The sequence below is a fragment of the Dromiciops gliroides genome, chromosome 2, assembly GCF_019393635.1.
Source record: "Dromiciops gliroides isolate mDroGli1 chromosome 2, mDroGli1.pri, whole genome shotgun sequence".
NCBI classification, from domain to species: domain Eukaryota; kingdom Metazoa; phylum Chordata; class Mammalia; order Microbiotheria; family Microbiotheriidae; genus Dromiciops; species Dromiciops gliroides.
The window spans coordinates 216846445-216871012 of record NC_057862.1 but is presented as its reverse complement, the minus strand read 5'-3'; the positions used below and the strand labels follow the sequence as shown (position 1 = coordinate 216871012).

The 24568-nt window shown below is 39.2% G+C and overlaps 1 protein-coding gene across 2 annotated transcripts in view; it reads right to left on the bottom strand.

The window, feature by feature from the left end:
- FOXN3 (forkhead box N3) overlaps window positions 1-8088 on the bottom strand; it is a 526444-nt gene extending 518356 nt beyond the window's left edge. For both annotated transcript variants that reach the window (XM_043981748.1, XM_043981751.1), the window contains exon 1: window positions 7920-8088. The gene's annotated coding sequence lies outside the window, so the exon portion shown is untranslated. The remainder of the gene's footprint in view (window positions 1-7919) is intronic.
- Between the last annotated feature and the right edge of the window lie 16480 nt (window positions 8089-24568).

The following is a 24568-nucleotide window of genomic DNA, read 5'->3' as shown; positions in this document are numbered from 1 at the left end:
AAGAAGGTCCTTTTCATTTCTCTTTGGTATTATGCCTCTAAACAACGATGCCAGATGATCATCATGATAAATCGACTTACATTCCCTCTAATACTAAGTTTTATAAATACTTCCTCACAAAAATCCTCTATCACCTCTTGCCTTTGCCCCAGGGTCATCCACCTTGACCATAGCATTTTTCCTCCTCCTCCTTCCTGATTCCTAGACTCTTAAGCTTGACAAAACTTTTAAGAGACCCTGGGTGCTATATTGCTGGTAAGAGTAGGCCTGGTTCCATCCGGTTAACAAGCTTCTTTCAAAGCACAATTAAGACTCTACTTCTGATGAAGGATATTTCCTGATCCCAGCTGTTAGTAACTTGTTTTTCTCTTTAAATTATTATACTGTGTTTTATATGTGTATCTAATATAGATTATATATAATATGCTATGAATATCATTATGTGTATATATAATTTATAACTTATAGGTATAATATAGGTTATGAACAATATATTCTATAACCTCTATGATATCTAATATAATATATCTAGATGATGTAGTGTATATAACATATTATATCACATATGATAATAATTTTAAGAGAGAACATCAGGAATATATAAAAAATAGATAAATATGTGTAGTCCTATACTTTTGTTTGTTTGTTTACTTATCTATGCATATGTATCCATCAAGTAAAATGAAAGCTTTTAAAGTCCAGAGACCATTTTCTGTTTTGTCTGCAGACCCTCAGCACCTAACAGAGCGCCTTTCATAGAAGGTGTTCTTAACAATTGGTTGTTGAATCCCATGAAGGCACCTAGAACCAGTAGTGTGCCTCAGAGAGGTTAAGTAATTTGCCTACAGTTCTATGGCTGTTAAATGGAAGAGATTGAACTTCTTACTCCAATCCCAGTATACCAGAACTGACTAATAACAGTAATAGTTCCTATTTTGGTGGCACTTTACAGTTAAAAGGATTTTCATCTGGCCTTCACAACAACTCAGTAGGTAGATAATACAAGTATTATAATGACTCAGGAAACTTTGCATGAGCTGATGCAAAATGAAATAAGCAGAACCAGGAGAATGATTATTCAATAATGAAGAATATTGTACAAGATAAACAACTATGACAGACTCAGGAACTCTGATCAACATGATAAATGATCACAATTCCAAAGGGCCAATAATGGACTGTGCTTTCATCCTCCAGATAGAAAGTGATGGAATGAGGAGTGCAGATTGATGCAATTTTTTTTGGATGCGGCTAATGTAGCAATTCATTTCATTTGACCAATACATATTTATAATGAGTTTTATTTTCTTGCCTTCTCAATGAACATGGAAAGCAGAGGCTGGATAGGAGAAAATTTGGAACTGAAAATAAAATAAAAATTGAATTTTATAAAAGGGGGAAAAGTATTGTTATGCTATTTTGCAGATGAGTATAACTGAGACTAGAGATTAAACAACTTGCTTTACAAGGTCCCAGAGCTAGTAAGGGTCACTCCAAGTCCAGTGCTCCATCCATTGTGCCAAGCTGCATCTATCTACACCAAACGGTGAAACACAGTGGATGAGGACCCCCCAGTCCACCACACTCATGCCCGCACTACCGGAATCAGCTCAAAATGTAATTGTGAAAAATTTAACAAATAAATAAAATAACAATGCAATGCAGATAATGTTAATATGTGAGTTTTTTTAAGACAAAATGTGGCCCCACAGAGATACTTATGTATGGATTGATGGCTACCCTTCTATTTGAGTTTGATACCATTGATGTATATATCATGCTATTTTCGGTCACAGTGGCTGGACTTATTACCACCAATCAATCACCAAGCAGGTATCTCACTTTAAAATGTCACTTCTAATTTTTTATAAAATAAAAAAACCAAATGCTTATTTAAGTAATGATACACATCATTTAATTTGATTTTTTTTAATTCTCCACTTTTTAGGAGGAAGAATGTTATAGTGGAAAAAAACCAATGAACTGGGAATCAGGAGACAGTTTCTAGTTGCAGATCAGCTAAGTACTTTTGAGCTAATCATTTCACTTGGCCTCAGAGTCTCCTCATCTATAAAATGGCAAGCATGCTTATAAAGCATGGTTCACATCATGGGGAGCAAATGTTTAACAACAAAAGGTGCCAAGTACAAACTGTCTACCTTGTTACTCCTTTTTTGCTATAATCAAAACATTGGCTTGTGGGCAGCTAGATGGTGCATACATAGAACACAGGGCCTGGGGTCAAGAAGACCCGAGTTAAAATTCCAACCCCAGACACTTACTGGCTGTGTGACCCTGGGCAAGTCACTTAACCCTGTCTGCCTTTGTTTCTTCATCTGTAAAATGAGCTGAAGAAGGAAAAGGCAAACCACTCCATTATCTGCCCAGAAAATTCCAAAGGGGGTCACAAAGAGTGATGGTTCGTTCAAAGTATATACTGTTAGTTCCCTTTGGTAAGCATACTGCCTTGTAAAGGGATGTCTTCCCTAGCTGTTCATACTGCCTTACTCGGGAATGTTCCCTTAACCCGATTTCTGTGAAGGAATAAAACAAAACATTAGCTTAAACAAGTATCACAACCTCCAAGAAAGATTATTTCACCTCTTCCTGGCAAAATTCATTTCCATCAGTTAATAATCAATAGATCAATCAATAAACATTTATTAAACACCTAGTATGCTCCAGGCTCTTTGCTAAGCACTGACTATTTAGAGAAAGGTAAAAGACAGTACACTCTCAGGGGGCTCACAGATGAATAAGAGAGACAACATGCAACTAACCATGTCCCAAACAAATGTATGTATGTGTGTGGTTGGTATGGATGTTATTATCATACCTATATAGAGCATTTATTAGGCACTATTGTTTTTGCCAGGTTGGTGGTGCGTTTGAGGTAGAGAAACAAATACAAGCAAGCAAGGAAGTCCTTGTCTTCACAGAGCTTACATTCAAATACAGGGGAAATAACCACCTGGAAAGGGGGTGAGAGGAGTTATACTGCCCAGCAGGGCCAATATGGAGGCCACAAACATAAATTCATCTCCTTCTTTCCTGACAACAATAGAGTTGGAAACTTTTCTGATGATGTACATTGACGATGTATCTTTCATACCTTTGATGATCATTTCTAAACTGAGTAATTGCCTTCTCTTCTGCAGAATAGTCTAATGACCAGGCCAAACTAATGTAGAATTTCAACAGCACCCTCAACTCTTTATTCAAACTGAGGCATATTTATTTTCTAAAAAAGAAAAATGCAATTAAGCCTTAATGGGTAAATGCATTGTTAATTGACAAATAAGACTAATTTGTATTTTTCCCAACATCTTATTATTAGTTTACTTGTATTCAAAAAATAAATTAAGCTCAATTCAATAAGCATTTATAAACACCTGCTAAACTGGCATAAGAGTGCTAGGCCAAGAGTATACACAGACCAAAAAATTGAAGTCTCAGGCGTCAAGGAACTTACTTCCAACTGGGGAGAAGCAACAGGCATACTTAACAAGTAAATACAAAAGATGTGCATAATAAAAACAAAGTAAAGAGGTGTAATGATTGGAATAACGCCACCTGCTGGAGACTTACTGTAGAAGAGTTCTGCCCATGAAGTGAAGGTCTTTGAGGGCAAGACCAGGAGTCTTTTCTTTGGCGTCAGGAAGTGACGCGGGCTAGTGGGAGGAGGAAGGAAGAGACTGGTGCTCGCTCTCACTCTCTTTCCTGAAGACGCTGGTGGAGAGGGGAGCTAGAAATGTGCTCTCCCTTTAACAGATAGGAATCTAGGCCTTTCTCTCTCTCTTTATCAAATTCTTATTCTCCTTAATAAATGCTTAAAAGTCTAACTCTTGCTAAAGCTTATAATTTATTGGCGACCACTCATTAAGTAGTTTAGACAGTTTAGCTAGAATTTTAGCCCTTAACAGAGGGAAAATTAAAATCAAAGTGGGGGGAAGGGATTAGAAGGGGCCTTTTGTAAGAGGAAGCAAGCATGTGGGTTAAACCTTAAAGGAAACTTGGTGTCCCAAGAGGCCAGCTTGAGAAAGGAGAGTTTTCCCAGCAGGGGGCCCACTAGGGTTCAAAGACATGAAGGCAAGAGATGAAGGGTCTTGTATGGGAAACAAATTGAACAAGGTTAACATTGGAATTTATTTTTTACTGCCAAGTCAAAAAAATCACAAGCCCCAAATTTAAAGGAATAAATGGTGATAAGATTTAATTTTCCTTTTGTGGGTAAGCCATTCCCCCAAAGTGACTACTGCAATAACAACTTTTGAAAGAACTATAGCGAGAAAAGGGTAGGTTAGGGGCAAGGGAGAATTTAGGTAGACTCTAGAAACCAATGAATCCAGTTCGTTTCCTTCAGTTTGTAAAAACAAGCAACTGACATATTTCCTGCCAATGAACACACTTTCAGATAAGAAGTCTCCCAACAGGAAATCCTTTGCTAGTAGAAGAGAACACTTGGGCCATTAAAGTCTGACTTCTTCACTACATTCCAAATCAGTTAAAATCGGACTTACCAGGACTGCCAAATACTTGCCAAATCACAAAAGCTCTTCTATATATTTTACATAGCTACAGAATATTAGGTAAACCCAGTAAACATTTATGTTGGGGCTCTTTTACTGCAAATATAATTAAGTGATTAAAAGTAAGGGCATGTGCTAGTGAAGACAAGTGGTGATTTTAGAGAGATGTCAAACTGAGTATGTATGATTAAGAGAGAACATTAAAAGCCCATATAATACATTGTTTGGACGGGAAATACTTCTGAGGGAATATAAAGAAATTAAAGACTTCCAAAGAAAACATATACTTAAAGTGTTAACAAGAGCCATAAGGGATGAAGAAATCTGGCCTGATCAGATTCAGAAGTTTAAAACTGGGAACCCCAAAGCCAATTTTTCTTTTAAAAGAGCCCTTTACCCTCTGCCAAATACCAAACTAACAGCTGTCCAGTTAAGAGGGGTCCTCTCCAGCCAGTGTGGCTTGGGTATCATTTTTACCCTGAAATCTGTGGGAACACAGCAATTTACCAAAGGATAAAGCACCGTTCCTCACTCACAAAGGCTGGGGAGCATAGGGGGTTGGGGAGGGGGAGGACCTTTTGAAAAGCTAACCCAATACATAGATATGCACAAATGAGACAAATGATCTGTGCAGTGTTGAATCAGTCCCTGTTTCCAATCCAGAGTTTGCTGAAATATAACTTTCCCCCCCTCCTTCTGACTCTCCGGTTAGTTGCTGCAGAACACTCAGCTCCAGTCCCAGCAAGTCTTTCTTCCCAGGCTGCTTTCAAGCAAAATTCCTTAAATGCCCACAGCTCATTTTGTCCCCACTTCAAATGCTTAAGCTTAACTTTGAACACACTCCGGTATATAGTAAAACTTCATTAAGATACATTCTCCCCACAGGTTTAAAAAAAAAAAAAAGCCCAACCTTGGCAGCCCTGAAATGCCTTTCTTAGAGGAGTACTGCTCTTTACAAGAAGCATCTCAATTACACTAAGTCTCTAAACCCTTTCCTTTTGAGCCTTCCTTCAGAGCTAGAAAATGCAAAGTAAGCACATTAGTTTTCTTAAGTCTTTGCTCTTTGCATATTCTCCTAATTAGAAAAAAAAAAGATACAGTTATGAAATACAGGAGACTAAGAGTTTTGTTGAAAAATGACCTTGATTTGACAGGCACGTTCTCAGGTTTCAACAGATGCTGTGGGAATCTCACAGAAGCCAACATGTTCTGCAGGCATTTGTGATGACATGCAGGGTTTTTTTTTTTTTTTTTAAGTGGTGGGGGGTGGGGGGAGGTGGTATGGAGAAGACGAGATGGTTAGTCTTCTCAGTTTCCATGGCAACCCCGTCTCCACTCTTCGGTTATTAGATACCATCCACTTCCTGTCTCTAAATTTTTAAGCCAATCAGAAAAGTGTTTATACATTTAACACAACTTACAGGATAGTGCCTCTTTAATAACCGAGGTGCTTTTAAAGGCACGGAAGACTTCAAATGTAAATTTCCAAGGGTCTTATAGCTTGCCGTTTAAAAAGTGAAGGAGAATGTTTCACAATATTTACTAGTCTACATATGAGTCACTGAAGGAAATCTTTTTTTTTTTCCCCAGTGAAATCCATTCTGTCCATTCTCATACCAGATGCTATAATTCCTTTAATGGTGAGCAACCTAATTTTCATTGTTGGTTAAAAAAAAGTAAAAGGGCAGTTTTAAATTTGGTGCATGAAACATGGTGGTATTCAAACCACCAGAACTATCAAATAATGAGTTAAACACACAACTGCTAATATCAATACATACTTAGCTTTAAAAAAAAAAGTGAGAGGAATGGATAAAATAGGTTAAAATCCTCTACAGTTTACAAGTTACAATAAGGAAGAAAAAGTGAGAATTACTTAGACTAGTATGTTTATAAGGATATGCTAGCAGGATACTATTGCAATAGCATTTGCCACTAGAATGGCCTGTTTTATCCTGGGGGAAAAATGTAGATTTAAAAAAATCGATAATTTAAAAAAAAAGTCTCTTAGACAATTTACACCTAATTTCAAAAATCAATCCTGCAATAGTGTTTGCCCGGGGAGGAAAGTCATCTGAAATTAGAGAAAGATTTTGTTTTTGTTTTTGTTTTAAGTGTACTCTGACAGGTTTCACAAGAGTCTTGTCTTAAAACACCTGACCAGTGTGTTTCTAAGGGAAAAGTAGGGCTTCAGTCCTTTGGTTAGACTTTCCCCATATGCATTCTCTGGGCTAGGGTCGTCAGTAAGGCAAAGCTGGCGATCAATGAAGAAGATGGGAACAAAAGGAATACAACAGGATGTCTGCCCAAGCTTAGGAAAATGATTATTTTTCCTCGTCCACCAATTGGAAGCACACTGTATATGACAGGCTCCACATGGGGGCTTCCAACAAACCAGCCCTTTCAGATTAGATACATTTTACATTATTATAATCTCCCAACCCAACTGCTTTCCGGTGGTCCCCCCACCCACCCACCCAAATAAAACAACCTGCCCCTTTGAGCGCTTCTCCAGCACAGCCTGTATTGAAACGGATAAGATGGGAGAGCAAAAAGAAGAAAAGAAACCCACCATTTAAACCAGCTAAGAATCAGGCTTCCCTTCTTCGAATGTCATTTTCGAAGCATAAAGCAAAACATGCTTCTCAGCGTCCAATAACCCTAATTGTTTTCGCCTCGAAACAATGTGCGTCGCAGAGAGAGAAATGTTTTTATTCCCCTTTTCTTCTAAACTCTCCTCCGGGCACGTCCTATCAAGGTCTGCCAAGCCCCCGGCGTTCGAAAGGCTGGTCTAAACTGTCCACAGATTTGACACTCTGTTTATAACAACAATAAAGCAGCTGGAACCGCAGCCCCGTCAACTCCGCCGAACTGCACATTTCACATGTGAGTTCCATAGCCATAAAAGTAACATCTGGAGAACATCTCCACGTCCAGCAAGTCATTAAATATCACCATATCTAGGATTTCACTGAGTCACTTGAAGATTTTTCTCTCTTGGCAGATGCCACGGAAATGAAATGAACAAAATAAAAATTACGACGCTGACCCTCACAAATGCTTGGGGGGGAAACTTTTTTTTTTAACAAGTGAACTTAAGTTTTAAGATAAAACTATTTTGTTTAAAGTTACCTTGATCCTTTCCGAGTCTTTCCTATTTTCACTGCATGCTGTAAATCAATGCGAAAACCAGGTGGAAAAAAAAATTAAGGGGGGGGACGTCTTTTTAAAAAAAAAGAAAAATTAAGTTTGTAGGTTATTATTTTTTTTTGCCAATATTATTATTATTATTTTCTACTGCAGCTGCCTCTACATTTTATAGGCTCCTAATGACAATGCTAAACCCGAGCTGGAGATTAAGAGGCAGGAAATGGAAACCATTTTAGTTACCTTTTATCTTCTGTCCCCCCTGCTGGGCTCCCCTCGGCCCAGGCTGACGTTCCAGTTGGGTTACAGTCTCCCGCTTAATCCTTTCATTCTGGTTCGGCTCAACTATTGAGAACGCCTGCCTGCGAGCGGATCGCGGCCGTAGCCCAGGCTCCATGCTCCTGGGGCTATGGTGGTGTCAGAGGGGACTGCTGAAACCCCGAGAACTACCCAAACTCCTGCTGGGTCCTAGTGCTCATCATGCCTCTCCCCAACACCCGGGCCCACGAGAGGAGGTGGCCGCAGCCCAGTTTTCCATTCGGCGCTGGTGAACACACAGCTGACCAGCTAGCCCTGGGTTTGTTTTGTTTTGTTTTCTGATGGAAAATGTCCTTGTGCCCAGGACAAGAACCTTTGGGTCTCTTTACCCATGAAACCGGGAGGGGTTGGAGGGGGGAGTGCGGGGAGGGGGGGGGGAGGATTCGTGAGCAAAGACGCCAAAAGAGGGAAAAAAAATGCGAAATGCAACTGAACATTTGAGAAAGTAGACTTTTAATATCTTCAATTCTCAGGAACCTCCAGGGCCCGGCAGTAACGGGAATAAACAACGTTTGTGGTCCCCAAGATGCATATTATGCATTCGCGTGCATGAAGTACAGTAAATCATAGAAGACATAAGGAAAATGTGGATTTTTTTTTAAAGCATACCAGTATGGCGAGGTCTATTAAGGGAAATGACATCTACCAAATATTTTTTTTAAACAGCCTTTTAAAGTTCTCCAATTAATTCCTCCCACCATCCCCCACCAGCTCTTTTGCATCTTCTTTTTCCTAAATCTAAGATATGATAAGGATCAGCAGGGAATGAAAGACCGAAAAACTTGGATTTAACTTCAGCCTTGGACCCTTAGCAAGCTGCTTAACGCATCAGAGCCCTATACAACTCTCTAAGACTATAAATTACAAATGAGTTGTTAATCTGCATTGGTGGACAAAATTTTCACTAGAGAAACTGCCCTACACTGTTAAAATCACAGGGAAAAAATCATTAAGGTAACATGGATATGAATTTTGGAGATGGAGAATATGGGTTCAAATCTCATCTCTGTGTGATCTTAGACAAATTATTTCTCTTCTCTGGGATTCAGTTTATTTAGCTGTAAAAATGAAGCATTTGGACAAGAAGATATCTATCTATCCTAGCTCTTAATATGTGATTTAAAAAAAACAACAAAAAACCAAGCACCATTTCCTGGGTACCTAGGTGTAAAAACTCCTGTGCTAGGCATTATGCATAAACAAAAAAGACCATCCTACTCTACAGGTGTTTATGATTTTATGGAAGGACTAAAACACGCACTTAAATAATTATAGTACATATTGAAATGAGGGTTATAGAAGTAGTTTAAAAAGTGGGACGTCAGAAGAGAGAGAAATCACTTTGGGCTGCAAGGGTGGAGAAGGCTGTGTGTCCAAATATGCAAGTTTTTTTTATTTTCATAAAACCTTAAAAATCACATCAAGCCATTCACACATATAAATGCCAAGAATAAAAAAAAAATGAAGGGATTAGCAGAGATATAGATTGCCTCAGAAATAAACTCTGATTAGAATTTAACATGCCTTTGAAAATTTGCTAGTTTAACAAATTGGAATTGCTCATCCTTGAACAAACCACTTCCTTCTCTGCCTCAGTTTCCCCAAATGTGCAATGAAGGGGTTGAACTAGATGATCTCTAAATTACCTAGAAGTTCAAACATTGTGTTCAATTTGGGTTCATTTAATTCAACAGACATCTAAAAAGTACCAGGTAGGTACAAAGCACAGGGAATGTGTGTGTGTGTGTGTGTGTGTGTGTGTGTGTGTGTGTGTGTGTGTGTGTGTGTGTGTGTGTAGAGAGACTCCCATAATGAGATAATGTATGCAAAATACTTTGCAAATCTTTGCATTCTCTAAGTGTAAATTATTATCAGTGGTGTGCTGGTAAACATTTAACAATAGTGGAGGGGGGAGAGGAAGAGAAATGCAAGACACACTTTTAAGTTGCTCAGCACTTAAATCTAGGGTCACAATCAACCAAAAAAATCTTGCAAGCCTAGATTTGTAGCACTTGCAGATTTCCGTATAAATGCTCTCAGCGAAATTTTAACTATGCGGTAGCCAGTCAAAGCCAGCTGATTATTATTGTTATCCTTAAAGGAATTTGCAGTCTATTAAGGGAAATGACATCTACCAAAATAGATATGCTATGATATAGAATGTGATAAAGGTAGAAGAGAGATCCAGACAAAATACCCTAAAGAAAAATGAAAGCAAAATAATTTTCAGCTGAGGCAAAGCTTGATGGAAGAGATAGCACCTGAGGCAGACCTTTTGAATTTCCACAGAATTATGGAGTGGAGGGAGTGTATTCTAGGTATAAAAAAGGAAATGTGTCAGAAAAAGAGATAAGGAGTCCATATGAATGCTCAAAAGCAGACCCATAATTAAGATAAGGTAATACTTTATCACCTGTGTGATCCTGGATTAGTCATTTAAACTCAGTTTCCTCAACCATGAACTGCAGTGATGGGACTAAGTGGACATCTTACATTTCCTTACAGCTTTTAGTCTATGACACTATGATAACCCAAAATCTACATCCTCTGACCTCAGTCAACATGTTTTGTCACTTCAGGCCACAAGTAAAGTAAACTTTCAATTCCCAAGTGATAATACAGTTGATAGTGACTCTGTAGACCAAAAGTTCTTAAACCTGGTATCTGTGGATTGATATCAAGGGGTCTGTGAACTTGGAAGGGGAAAAAAAAAGAGTGTGTATGTGTGTACACATATTATATATCTATATCTTTACTTTCACTAATCTCGAGCTAAAATTTGGCATCTCCTCAAATTATGAATATAGGCAACAAACCACAGTGGTATTAGGCTTCATCTTACTGCCAAAGGTGTCCATGGCATGAAAGAGGTTAAAAATCCTTGTGTAATTCTACTGGACTTTAAGCCAGGTTGTTAGTTTTAAAAAATCATAGGAACTTAAAATCTAGCACTATCAAGGACTTCACAGACTATCTCATCTGTCCCACCCAGCTGAGCCCTAGCCCCCAGGCCCCCCTCTTTTGTTTTTCCAGACCACAGAAACTCCAGCCTTAAAAAGTGACTTGCCAAGGTCACATTAATAGTAAACCCAAATACTTTCATCATGTTCTAAGGATATCCTAAAGCTCATTAATTGTAAAAAGTGACTAGAAGCAATTACTCGAGATCATATATTAACTTATACTTTTATAGTCAAATATTTTGGGAAAATATTATGATATTCCCTCAAAACTACATCTAAATGAATGTAATTGAAGATCATACTACCAATTAGGCATTAAAAAACCATCAGAAGAACCAGATTCTAGTGCTGGCCCTTAGCTGTTCAGTCGTGTCCAACTCTTTATGACCCCATTTGGGTCATGATACTGGAAGTGTTTTGCTATTTCCTTCTCTGGTGAATTAAGGCAAACAGAGGTTAAATGACTTGTTCAGGGTCACACAGCTAGTAAGTGTCTAAGGACATATTTGAACTCAGGTCCTTCTTACTGTATGCCCAGGCTTATCTACCAAACCACCTAGCTGCACCCTAGTGCTGGGCTTATTTTTTCCTAAATAAAGGTACTTATTGGGACAAGTCACTCCCACTTCTCCCAGCCTGTTTCCTCATCTGTCAAATGGAGGGAATGAAAATATTCCCAGCCTACCTTACTAGGTTGTTGTGAGAAAATATATGTGACAAATCCTTATAAATTGTAAATGTTATACAAATAGATGTTGTTGTCTATCAAAAAAAAAAAAAGACAAGACCACCTTAAGTCCAGTAAAGAGACAGTCCCTTCCTTTCAAGAGATTATCCTTGGGGGCAGCTAGGTGGCGCAGTGGATAAAGCACCCGGCCCTGGATTCAGGAGTACCTGAGTTCAAATTCGACTTCAGGCCCATTGACACTTACTAGCTGTGTGACCACTGGGCAGGTCACTTAACCCCCATTGCCCCACAAAAAAAAAAAAAAAAAGATATTCTGCCTTTCATATGTACTTCCTTTGTGACCTGAGGCAAGTGATTTAACCTCCAAGCACCTCAGTTTCCACATATGTAAAATAAAGCGTTGGGCTGGGTGACCTCTAAGAGTCTTTCCAGGAATCTCTAAAATCTATGATCCTACTTTACAAAGTGGAAATATTAATCTTAGATACTAAAACTCAGGGTAAGTTTCAACAGTTGTAATGATCACTGAAAATTTTTGAACAGTCTTTTGCCAGAATGAAGATATATTATAGTTGTTGTTGGGTGGTGGTTGTTGCTGCTGCTGCTATCTTTTAAACCAATATCTGTCTCAGCTCTTTTCTCAAATTGGTTAATGAGAAAGATGCCTACACAGGGAAGATGACCAAATCTGCCCCCAACCTAGTGATAGAGGGCCGGAAATCTCCACTGGAAGAGAGAGGCTTTCCCTGTCAGCATTTGCCTTTTTCCTCTTTATCAAAGGCCAAGAACTGGCCTTTACTTTACAAACCCCAGGGGTGACCTTTTCTCAAGGAAGATGATGTTGGCTACACGGCGGCTGCAGACTCTCCTAAGGTTTGACAAATACTGAAACCACAAGGCTTCCTGACACAGGATGACCAACTAGGCAGCTCCCTGACACGGATAGTACAGTGTTCACTACCCAAGCTATGGTGTGTAACAAGGGCTTCTGGACGATCACATTTTGAATGCCTCTAGGGAAGCAAGTCCATCTGCACATCTCATACTGGGGGGACCCCCTGGGAAAATCACCAATGAATTCGTCTGTGGTAGTCCACTTCCTCCTCTACTGCATTGTAAAGAAATAATGAGAAACTGATAGTGAGTCCCAACAGTCATCTGCCACCCTAAACTGCTTCCCCCTCCCCTGAAAAAAGAAAAAAAGAATTCAGATGAATTATCTTAGCTGCAGCTAATGGAAAATCCACAGAGGTAGCCTTGCTTCTTGAAAAGTTAGGACCCACGATACCTGAGCTACATAAAGGAATGTTGTACCAAAGGGGCCCCAGACAAAGTAGAGAGGGAGGAGACACATCCTTTAACCTATTCTACAAGTGTCACTGGGTGGATGAGCTGCCAATCAAGATCAGGGATGGTTTTAATTGGTAGGGGGGAAGAACGAAGAGAGCGAATGAATTCTTTTTTTTCAAATTCTTTTTGCTTTTTGAATGAATGAATAAAGCATTTATTAAGTTCTTACTATGTACAAACACTGTGTATTTTTTTCTTCTTTTTTTTAGGTCCAGACTTGTGATTTGGCTTGGGTGAAAACTTCAGTGTGGAAACTCTTCCCGATGCAAATCAAAGACAACCCAGTAACAAAGATTGTTGGTGGGGGCACTAAGTATTTAAGAGATCTACTCAGGATCTCATAAATGGTATATTTCAGACTTAGGTCCTTGGATCATAGAATCATAGGTATAGGGACACCTTAGAAGATCATTTAGTCCAACCCTCTCCTTTAGATGAGAAAACCTGGATCCAGAAAGGTGATGCTTCACCCAGGATCACACAGAATGTCAAGTTCATACCCAGGTTCACTTATAACAAACCCGACATTCCTTCTGCTGTATCATGCTCCTTACATCTTCATAAATATTGAACCCAGGTATTCTGAATGCAAGAACAATTCTTTTTTTCTTTTCACCCCAATGGTTTTCACTATTCAACTCCTAACTGCAGGAAATAATTAAGGGCTGTGCCCAGGGGAGAATTCTCCCTAAATCTTCTTCTTTTAAGTCTTTTCAAGCTAACTGCTCCTCTAGGGCTATGTGAAGGTACTTGGTACCCCAGAATTAATTATGAAGCATATAAAAATGTAAATAACTGGGGGGGGGGTAGTCCGAGGGAGGCTTCTAGCTGGAATATCACCTCTCCCTTCCATACCCCACCCAACTCATCAGCTCTATTTAACATTAAGAAAACCACTAGAGAGCAGGAGAGTGGTCATAGACAAGATAGTCAAGGTTTGCAATTTTTCACTTTTGTCCTTTATCCCTTCTTCTGGTTGTATCTCCCTCTACTAATAGAGAGGTTGTTCCTTGGCAACTTTAAAGCCCTTACTGGGGAGTTGTATGCAGACCCGAAATGTGGTATGAGGACTAGAAAGAAGGTAGGAATTCTGCCATTAATTGGATGGGAAATAGGCAAGTCACTTCGCCTCTCTAGGCCTCAGTTTCCTCATTTGTAAAATGAGGGGTTGGACTAGATGGCTTCTAAGGTCACCAACCAACAAACAAACCAAAAAAACACATAGTAGTTGCTTAATGGATGCTTGCTGAATTATCATGTGCCAAGCACTACAGTGCTTTGCCTAGTACACTAGGCAAAAAGAGAACATTCTTTGACCTTAAGGCATGTATATTCTACTGGGAGAAAGCATCAATGGGAAATTAAATAGCAAATTCCTACAAGTAATTTTGAGAAGAGTACAAGCCACTGAAGGGATCAAGACAGGCTTCCTGTAGGGGATAGTTCTTGAGCTGAGCTTAGAGGAAGTTAGGCATTATGTGAGGTGAAAGTGAGGAAGGAGTGAATTTCAGGCTTTAAGAATATGAATTTGGCAACCATGTGGAGAGGGGAGAGACTAAAGGTAGGAAGACCAGTTAGAAGGAGGCTATTTTAATTGTCCAGTTAGGAGATAGTAAGGGGTTGAACTAGGCGAGCTATGGTGTAGGTTGAAAGAAAGGAACAGTTGTGAGATACAGAAGCAAAAAAATAAAACCTGACAACTAATTGAATGTCAGGGGTAAGAATTTGAGGAAGAGTTGAGGATGACACCAAAGCTGTAAACCTTTGTGACTGAAAGATGTTGGTGCCCACTACAGAAATAGAATTTTAGAAAAGGAAAGGATTTGTGGGGAAAGAATGAATTCTGTTTTGTACATGCTTGAGATGCCTATAGACGTTTGTTTCATTGGGTGGTGTTCAATAAGCAAATGATTCAGGACCAGAATTGAGGAGAGACTGGGATTTGTTATATAGGTCTAAGATGTTGAATGTATGTAAATAGTTTTATTATTTTTCATTTTTTGCAGGGCAATGAGGGTTAAGTGACTTGCCCAAGGTCACACAGCTAGTAAGTGTCAAGTGTCTGAGGTCACATTTGAACTCTGGTCCTCCAGAATCCAAGGCCAGTGCTTTATCCACTGCACCACCTAGCTGTCCTCTGTAAATAGTTTTAAATAGCAATATAAATATAACATCAATATAAAGAAATGCCAATAAATAGTTAAGCCATGAGTGCTGGTAAGTTAAAGAGAGAAGGGCTTCTTACACTTTTTGCACTCAAGACCCCTTTTTGCTTGAAAAATTTTTATGTAACTCTGGGTATATAGGCATATAAAATAAATATGCAAACCAAATATTTACTGCCAAATTTGTCAAGATCCCCCAACATGACCCCATAAGGGGTCACCACACATAATTTAGAAGCTTTGAACTAGTGATACGGTGTTAAAGGTGTTAAGTATATCTCCCTATTATGTAGCATTTATTGAATGCTTACTCAGCAACGAATATTTATGAATAAATATGATAATTGGTAGACTCCATAAAAAATTATGAAATGAGTGAGTGACACATTTGCATATTAACAGCATTCTTCAATACCAGGACATAGAGGAATGGCTAATGTGGGAATTTCAAAGGGATGATAGATTCCAGGAAGAGAAATACTCTGGGGCAAGTATGATCCAAGTAGCATCACAGTGTCAACAATCCACACTGCCTTTATACAAAGTGGCATTTTGCTCTGTTGAATATAACAATAAAATGATCATTATTCATATGATAAATTTATTAAAATTACAGTTGTTAATATCATATTAATGATCATCATAATTATTATAGCTCGCATTTATATAGAACCTATTATGCTAGACAATGTGCTCAGCATTGACAGTTATCTCACTGGATCCTTACAACAAGGATGGGAGGTAGGTTGCTATTAGAATTATTACAAATTAAAATGATGAAGTGGATATTGTTCAGAATATTCCTGGTACTCCTTTGGGTTTTCCTTCAGACCCTGGGCATGTTATTCTATCCATGATACACAAGGGTAGATGAAAGGAACTGGACTGGACGTGTCTGACCTGGGGAAGTCTGAGGGAGCATGATACCTGTCTTCACATCTTTGAAGGAATGTTATGTGAAAGAGGGATTCAATTTGTTCTGTTTGGTGTGAGAGAGCGGAACCAGGAAGAAAGAAAGCAATTTAGACCTGATATTAGGAAGAATTTGGGGGGGGGGGACAGGGCAATGAGGGCTAAGTGACTTGCCCAGGGTCACACAGCTAGTGTCAAATGTCTGAGGATGGATTTGAAGTCAGATCCTTCTGAATCCAGGGCCAGTGCTTTCTCCACTGCGCCACCTAGCTACCCCAGAAATTCTTAACAATTAGGAACGGTCCAAATGTGTAATGGGCTCCCTTGAAAAGTAGTGAGTGTCCATCTCCTTGGGAGTATTCAAACTGAGGCTGCCAAACATTCAAATTCTGTTGCAAGAACACAATTCAGATAGGCTGGCCACATTATTCAAATGCCAAGCTTACACTTACCTAAAAGACTATTTTATGGAGAACTTACAGAACGCAAGCACTCACATGGTAGTCAGAAAAAGTGATATAAAGACACTCTCAAGGTATCTCTTAAGAACCTTGAAATTGATTGCATGCCACAGACACACGACTGCCAATCATGGTGTGCCCTCAGAGAAGGCGCTGTGCTTTATGAGCAAAGTAGAATTGAAGTAGCTCAAAAGAAACGTGAGATATGCAAATTTAGAGAATCCAACCCAAATGTTCACATGGATTGTTTGTGCCCGACCTGTGGTAGAGCATTCCCAGCTTGTGTTGGTCTGATCAGCTACAGTTGGACATACTGTAACTTGACTCTAACATACTGATGTCATTTTGGTCCTCTTTGAGAACGAAGGACAGAAACCAACCAACCAGTTCAAGCAGAGGCTGAATGACCACTTCTCTAATTTCACCTTTTGCAAGAAGCTTTTCTCAGTCCTTCCTAATCTTCATGCCCTCCCTCTATGACTAGCAACTCTAATTTATTACATATGTGTATGCATGTATATATATATATAATGTGTGTATATATAGTATGCATATATACACATACATATATACATGTGTGTGAATATATATATATATTTTTAACATGGTTGTTTGCATGTTATCACCTCCATTAGACTGAGCTCCTTGGGAACAGGGACTATTATTTTGTTGCCTTTCTTTTATACCCAGTTCTTAGTACAGTGCCCGGCACATAGCAGATATGTAATAAATGTTGGTTAACTAACTGATGTTCTTTAAAATCTAGTCCCCAGTAGTGGCAAAAAAATACACCTCCTTGAGAGGATCTGATTTTTTCAAAACAATGGACAAGTATTTATTGAGAGCCAATCACATGACTTCAATGAGTAGGAGTCACCAACCAATCATAATCCTGCCAGTAAGATAGAAGACCAGTAAGCCTTACTGTCTACCTTGTTGCTGCTCCCTCCTGGACACTGTCATCCATCCTTCTGGCACATCTGAAGGACTCCTGGGCATTACCATCTGGCTTGCAGCTGAACTCCTCCTCCCCCTTGTAATATGTACTATTTCCTCAAATTAGTGTGATCTCCTTGAAAGAAGGAACTATTTCACTTTTCCATTTATATTTCCAGGCAATAAGTGCTTGGCTCATGATAAACAATGCTTTTTCATTCATTCGTTCGTTCATTTGTTCATTCATTTATTCATTATCTTCTTTCTATTCAATTCTTGACCCAGATCATTGTTCACCCATACTGTTTGGTCAAAATCTGTATCTACAAGTGATGGAGGTCTAATGCATGTGCAGTCCCCAACAGCTTACTAAAATGGCATCTCCATGTGCGAGAAATTAAGGAGTTAAATCCAAGAGAATCATGACATGTGAGGAAAGAATATAGATGACCATTATGTAACTCCTTGTAGTCGGTCAAGTTCCAAGCCCAAAGCCTACTTGGGCTTATGTCCAGAGATTCTGGCTTCTCAGGATGCCCTAAGTGGGCTGACAGAAACAGACTGACTGAAATCCTGGATCCAAAGTTACCATGGCTTGAGCTCCTGGTTCTGGGGTTGATCTACAAGGAACAAACCAAAGAAACCAAAACCTCAAGCCCATTTTTGGGGGGGTCACAGGGTCCAAAGGGAAAGGTGGACCTTCTGCCTCACTAGCGTAGTACATGGTGACCAATGTATGACTGAGCAACACTTTCACCCTTGGAAGTCACTGGAAAGAGAGATAGATGAGAGAGAGAGAGAGAGAAGGGGAGGGAGGGAAGGAGGGAGGAAGGGGGGTGGGTGACTGACAGAGACACACAAAGAGAGACACAGATCGACATACAGAATGAGAGAGAGAGAGAGAGAGAGAGAGAGAGAGAGAGAATGCTTCAGTCACATGGATTTAAAAACTCAGCTTGTTCCATCTACATAGCCAACGCAAAGAGGTTGTTCCCATCTATGTGGTAGGGGAACACAGAATATCTTTCTCCCAGAAGCAAATCCCTGCTGCCTCTCACAGGACTGCCTTCATCTTAGGTGATCTGGACATACACGAAGCCTGGTTACACTATTTTTTAAGTCAATGGATGTTTTTTTTGTTGTTTTTTTTTTACACAGGTTGAGTTGCAGTAGTAATTGTAATTATATGCAATGTCATCTTCTCATCTTTATCCTTTCTAGTAATTTGGCATTTCCTCTCCAGCAAGAATTTAGTTTGACCTTTGCTCTAAGCAGTCTGCATACAGATAGCTGATTCTGAAAGGACTATCTCTAACTAGTTTTTCCTGTCTGTTAAGATAGAGTCAATTTTGTTTTTCATAATGTTATTCAATACTTGTCTTGTTCAGTGCTTTCCAACTCTCTTCTGGAAGAAAATATTAATGATGTACACACTTGAGGATTCTCAGTTGTCTACAAACCATCACTTTCTTCTATTTCTTAATCCTAAACAATATTATTATCATAATCAGGGAGGCAGAGCAATTAATCTGTGTGGCAGGAAGGATGAACTGATAGTAGGAGAACCAGGTGAGACATTTTTATGACAGAATAGTACAGATCTAGGGGGTGTGGTGTTCCAGAATGGCTTGCCCTGTTTATATCTGCGTTCCTCATGTGTGGTGAATTTCCCTAAGGAAGTCTTATGTGCCAGACTAGACTGTTGGTTGCCTGAGGTCTTGGACCCAGATTTATGTGCTAGGAATAATTATTCACCATGCCAGTGACAGCTACATCCTTGGCAAGAACTTCTGAGCCCTTCCTTATCTCTTGAGTGTGCCTTTGCAAAAGGTTGTAGGAAATTTTCAGTTAGCTATTACAAAATTCTCTCATTAACACTAGCATAGCAAAGAGATTATTCCCTCTCCAATTACCATGATCCTAGAGTTTCCAATAGGTAACCTACAGGGGCAGTTAGGTGACTCAGTAGATAAAGTGCTGGGCTTGGAATCATCTCCCTGAGTTTAAATCTGACTCAGACACTTACTAGCTGTGTGACCCCAGGCAAGTCACTTAACCCTGTTTGTCTCAGTTTCCTCATCTGTAAAATGATCTGGAGAAGGAAATGGCAAACCACTCCAATATCTTTGCCAAGAAAACCCCCAAATAAGGTCATGAAAATGAAACAATTGAACAACAAGAATATGCCTACAAGTTAGGTGAATGACTGATCAAAAGGGGATCCTTGTTCAGTTAGTGGAAGAGCAGGAATGGTTCTCAAAAGTAGCCCCTTTGGCCATAGTCATCCCACCTGTGCCCCAACCTGTGCTAATATTCTCATTGGGATCAACATTGTATCCAGAAGCATTGGGAACGGCCCATCTAGGTTAGTAGGAATTGATATAGAAAAGAAGCATTTAATCTCCCTGCCTGTCAATTTTTTCATGTATAAAATGTCTCTTTGACTAAATGGCCTCTAGGGTACCTTCTAGCTTGTGATCTATGATTCTATGACCCAGCCATGATCCTTTTCAACAGACCTGAGAAAGGAGACCCTTTTTACGATGAGGCTGGAACTGGCTGTCCTGAATTGGGTAGTTCCTTTGGTGGAGGCATTCGGGGAGTACTCCCCTCATAAACTGGATGTGGCCGTTGCCATGCTGGGACTTTAACAGGATGCTAGGATCACTTGACACTAATTGTATCTAGAAACTAGAATTGTATGTTCTGTTCCATGGGAGTATCTGGTGGTAGAGGCAGAAGAAACCAGGAATTTGTTGGTGGACTCATGAAATTTTTTTTATTAAATTTTATGTTTTTAATGAACTGAAATTGATTTTTCCTTCCCACTCTACCCCATTGAAAAATAAAAAGAGAGAAAACCAAATTCCCTATAACAAATATGCATAACCAAGGAAAACCAGTTATCTCATTGGCTATATTTAAAAAATGTCTCATTCTGCACCCTGAATCTATAACCTCCCAGCCCTCATAAGTCCTCTGGAGTCATGGTTGGTCATTATGTTGATCAGAATCCTAACAGCTTTTAAGGTTGTCTTTATAACTTTTTTTTTCTTTTTTTTTTTTGCGGGGCAATGGGGGTTAAGTGACTTGCCCAGGGTCACACAGCTAGTTAAGTGTCAAGTGTCTGAGACTGGATTTGAACTCGGGTACTCCTGAATCCAGGGTCGGTGCTTTATCCACTGCGCCATCTAGCCACCCCCTTTATAACTTTTTAAAAATTGTACCAATTACTGTCTTTGCTCTGCTCATTTCATTCTTCAGTCTTCAGAATTGTTGGTTTTTATACTATTGATGTTATAGTATAAATTACTCTTCTCACTGCTCACTTCACTCTGCATCAGGTTATGCAAGTCTTCCCATGTCTCTTTAAAGTCACCTATCATATTATGATGCTATAAGGAATGAGGAAATAGATGATTTCAAAGAGATATGGAGCAACTAATTTCCTTGGACCAAAAATCTTAAGTAAGATTTCAGGCAAAAAAAAAATGTAAATAAATATGTCTTCTGACAAATGATGAAATGTCTAGAAAAGCAGCTTGGTTGACTTTGGAGCCTGAGGAATGTGTGGTTTTTAAAATTTGTTTGTTTGTTTGACCATATTTTTCAGATCATAAGATATTTCAAATGAGAAGACACAAAAATTTGGAAATGAATCACCAAGGAAAGAAGTTTTTATTTCCAAAATCCTTTAGTATCTCAAGAAGAAAAAAAAAATCAATCCATATAGATTATTGTCTTTTGTGGCTTTGGCACTTTGAAAATTCCAGTCTCTCTCTTTTGCCAAGAAGATCCCTAAATGGTTTGGTAGACATATGGGACAACATTAAGTAAGTGACTCCAGAGGTCAGAGTTAGGATAATAGAATGTCAGAGTTGGAAAAGACCTCAGAGCTCATCTAATCCAATTCCCTCATTTGGCAATAGAAGAGATTGAGGTCCAAAGAAAATGATGTGCCCATGGTCACTTAGCTAGTAAATGGCAGAGTGGAGACAATTATGCATTCTACATTCCAGTTGAATTGTCCCACTTGGTGTCCCCCATATATGACATTTGATCTGCCATCTCTATACCTTTGGTACAGGCTGTACTCTGTGTCTCGTATTCTCTCCTTTCTGATCTCCCTCTCATATAACTTCTCTAGTTCCTTTCAAGGCTTAGCTCAAGTAATATGTCTGAAAGAATCCACCTGATTCACCCAATTATTAGTGTTCACCTCCCCCCACCAAATTTATTTTGTATTCATTTTGTTTATAGTTTATTATTACTTATCTGTGTACATATTGCTTTTCTCTGGTAGAATATATATTCCTTTGGGGGTATGAATTGTTTCATTTTCATCTTTGTATTCCTATCCATAACACATAGCCCACCATATAACTGATACTTAATAAATGCTTCTTGAATTTAATTTGATTTAGAGCAGAAAGGGGCCTTATAAGCCATCTGATCCAATTTTCTCATTTTACAGATGAGGAAACTAAGGCACAAAGAGGTTTAGGTGATTTTCCAAGGTTACACAGGTTTTAAACAGTAGAGCTGGGATTTGCACCTATTTCCTCTGTCTTCAGATAATCTCTACTTCTCTACTCCCTTTGAAAGGGAGAATTGTCTTTGCATATATAAACTAATTTTTCCAACTTTGGCTCAGAGAAAGGCTGATGAAAGTGTTTGAAATAGGCTTAAAGAAGAATATAAAGAACAGATTCTGGGCAACTAGGTGGCACAGTGGATAAAACACTGGCCCTGGATTCAGGAGGACCTGAGTTTAAATCCATCCTCAGACACTTGACACTTACTAACTGTGTGACCCTGAGCAAGTCACTTAACTCTCATTGCCCCCGCAAAAAACCAAAACAAACCAAAACAAACCAGATTGATGGGGCATCTTGTACACTGGAATCGGAAGACCTTAACTAGTATCTAATCAATTTCCAAAAATTACTGATTTAACCTTCTCAGAATTGCTTGTATCCCTCCCCTTCTCTTTTTTTATACCACTCTAGTTTATTCTCATGTCACCTCTTTGCTGGATTAATGCAATAGTTTCCTAATTAGTTTCCCTGTCTCTAGTCTCTCCCCACTCCCATCCATCTTCCACACAACTGCCAAATTGATATTCCTAAAATATGGGTTTGACAGGTTTGATATCATTCACCTGCTCAAGAAACTTTAGTGTCTGCCTTTGACCCCCTAGGATGAACTATAAACTCCTCTCTCTAGTTTTGCAAGCCCTTCACAATCTGGCTTCAATTTATTTTTCTTTCTTTTTTTTTAAGCGTCATTATACATAATTCTTCATCCTTCATTCCACGATCCATGGCAAACTGGTCTTATCTCTTCCTCCCACTTGATAGCTATTCATCTCTGTGTTTTTGAACTGGCCACACTCCTCCATACCTAGAATGCATTCTCTCATTACGTCCACTTCTAAGAATCCTCTTCTTGCAGTATACAGCACAAGTAGCACCTTCTGTGTTGTTGTTCAGTTGTTTCAGTCATATCTTACCCTCTGTGACCCCATTTGGGGTTTTCTTGGCAAAAATACTGAAGTGGTTTGCCATTTCTTTCTCCAGCTCATTTTACAGATGAGGAAACTGAGGCAAACAGAATTAAGAGACTGACTCATGGTCAGACAGCTAGTAAGTGTCTGAGGTTGGATTCGAACTCAGGAAGATGAGTCTTCCTGGTTCCTACCACAGTGCTCTATCCACTTCTCCAACTAAATGCCCTCAACTTATTTTTCTAGACTGATTTCATGTTATATCCCTTCAAGCTCTCTATGTTCTAACTTGATTATTTCCTGTGTGGAATATTCCATCTCCCAGCTCTGTGCCTTTATATAGGCTGTCCCTATGACTGGAATTCTCTACCTTCTCACCTCCATCTTTCTTCAAGGATCTCAATACCATTTACCATATGAGATCTTTCCTGATCTCCAGGTTGTTAGTGTTTTCACCCAAATGATGAGGTATTTTGTATATCTACTTTGTGTTGGGTGTATACATACATACACACATATATACATATATATGCACAATACACATGTATTTATTAAGGTATAGATCTACATCTATAGTTATATATCACAACTAATAGGTATCAATCTATACCTGTAGAGCTATACATCTGTAGATATAGATCTATATCTCAATATACACAGAGAGACATCTATATAGATTTAGATATACATGTGTCTATAGATGGAGAGAGAGAGAGAGAGAGAGAGAGAGAGAGAGAGAGAGAGAGAGAGAGAGAGAGAGAGAGAGGGAGAGAGAGAGAGAGAGAGAGAGAGAGAATTTAGCTTTTCCATTCCAAAGTTTCCATCAATAGGATGTAAGCTCCTTGTAAGCAAGGACTTTTTCTTTTTTCATTTCTATATCCCCAACACTTTGTACAATTCCTGGTGTGAATTGAATTAATTGGTGTGACTGTGCATTTGAATGATCACTTGGAAGATAGACAGAGAGAGCTGTTGATCAATAGAAACACTGGGGTGTCAGGAGAGTCCCAAGCCCATGCTGAGACTTGGATGTTTATACCATTTCTTTAAATCTTGTTCTGAATTATAACATCATGTTAATGCAGTAAGGGCTCTCCCCTCCCGTATGTAGCATGGTGGGGGGAAGGGGGGAGGGTGAGTATCGTGTGGCTCAAAGGGACTCAGAATAGACATCTTTAGCCTCATTTCCCCCTATCCTTCTCCAAGGGAGACTCATTCCTTCCAGGAGGGGAAGGAAGCAGGATGTAGGGGCCAGAAACCATTCTGTTCTCTTCAGAGAGAGGGCTAGAATTACATTTATTTGTTCCCTTAAATATTGTTAGTCTAAGGGTTGAGGTTTTCGGGTTCAAGCCAACTTCTGATTTCTGTTCATTACTGGGGAAAGCAGGAAGACCCCACACTCTATATCCAAGGCATTACTCCTTTCCCGGTGAATACCAGTCCCACAATGACTACCCATGGTAATTACAGATTTATCCAAATCTGTAGCAAAACAGAAATCAGACAAAGTGTACACAGAAGAACATATACCAGGCAATACAAAGTGAAGGAGCTCTTCCAATGGGAGGGAGATAGCAGTTCAAAGAAGAGTCC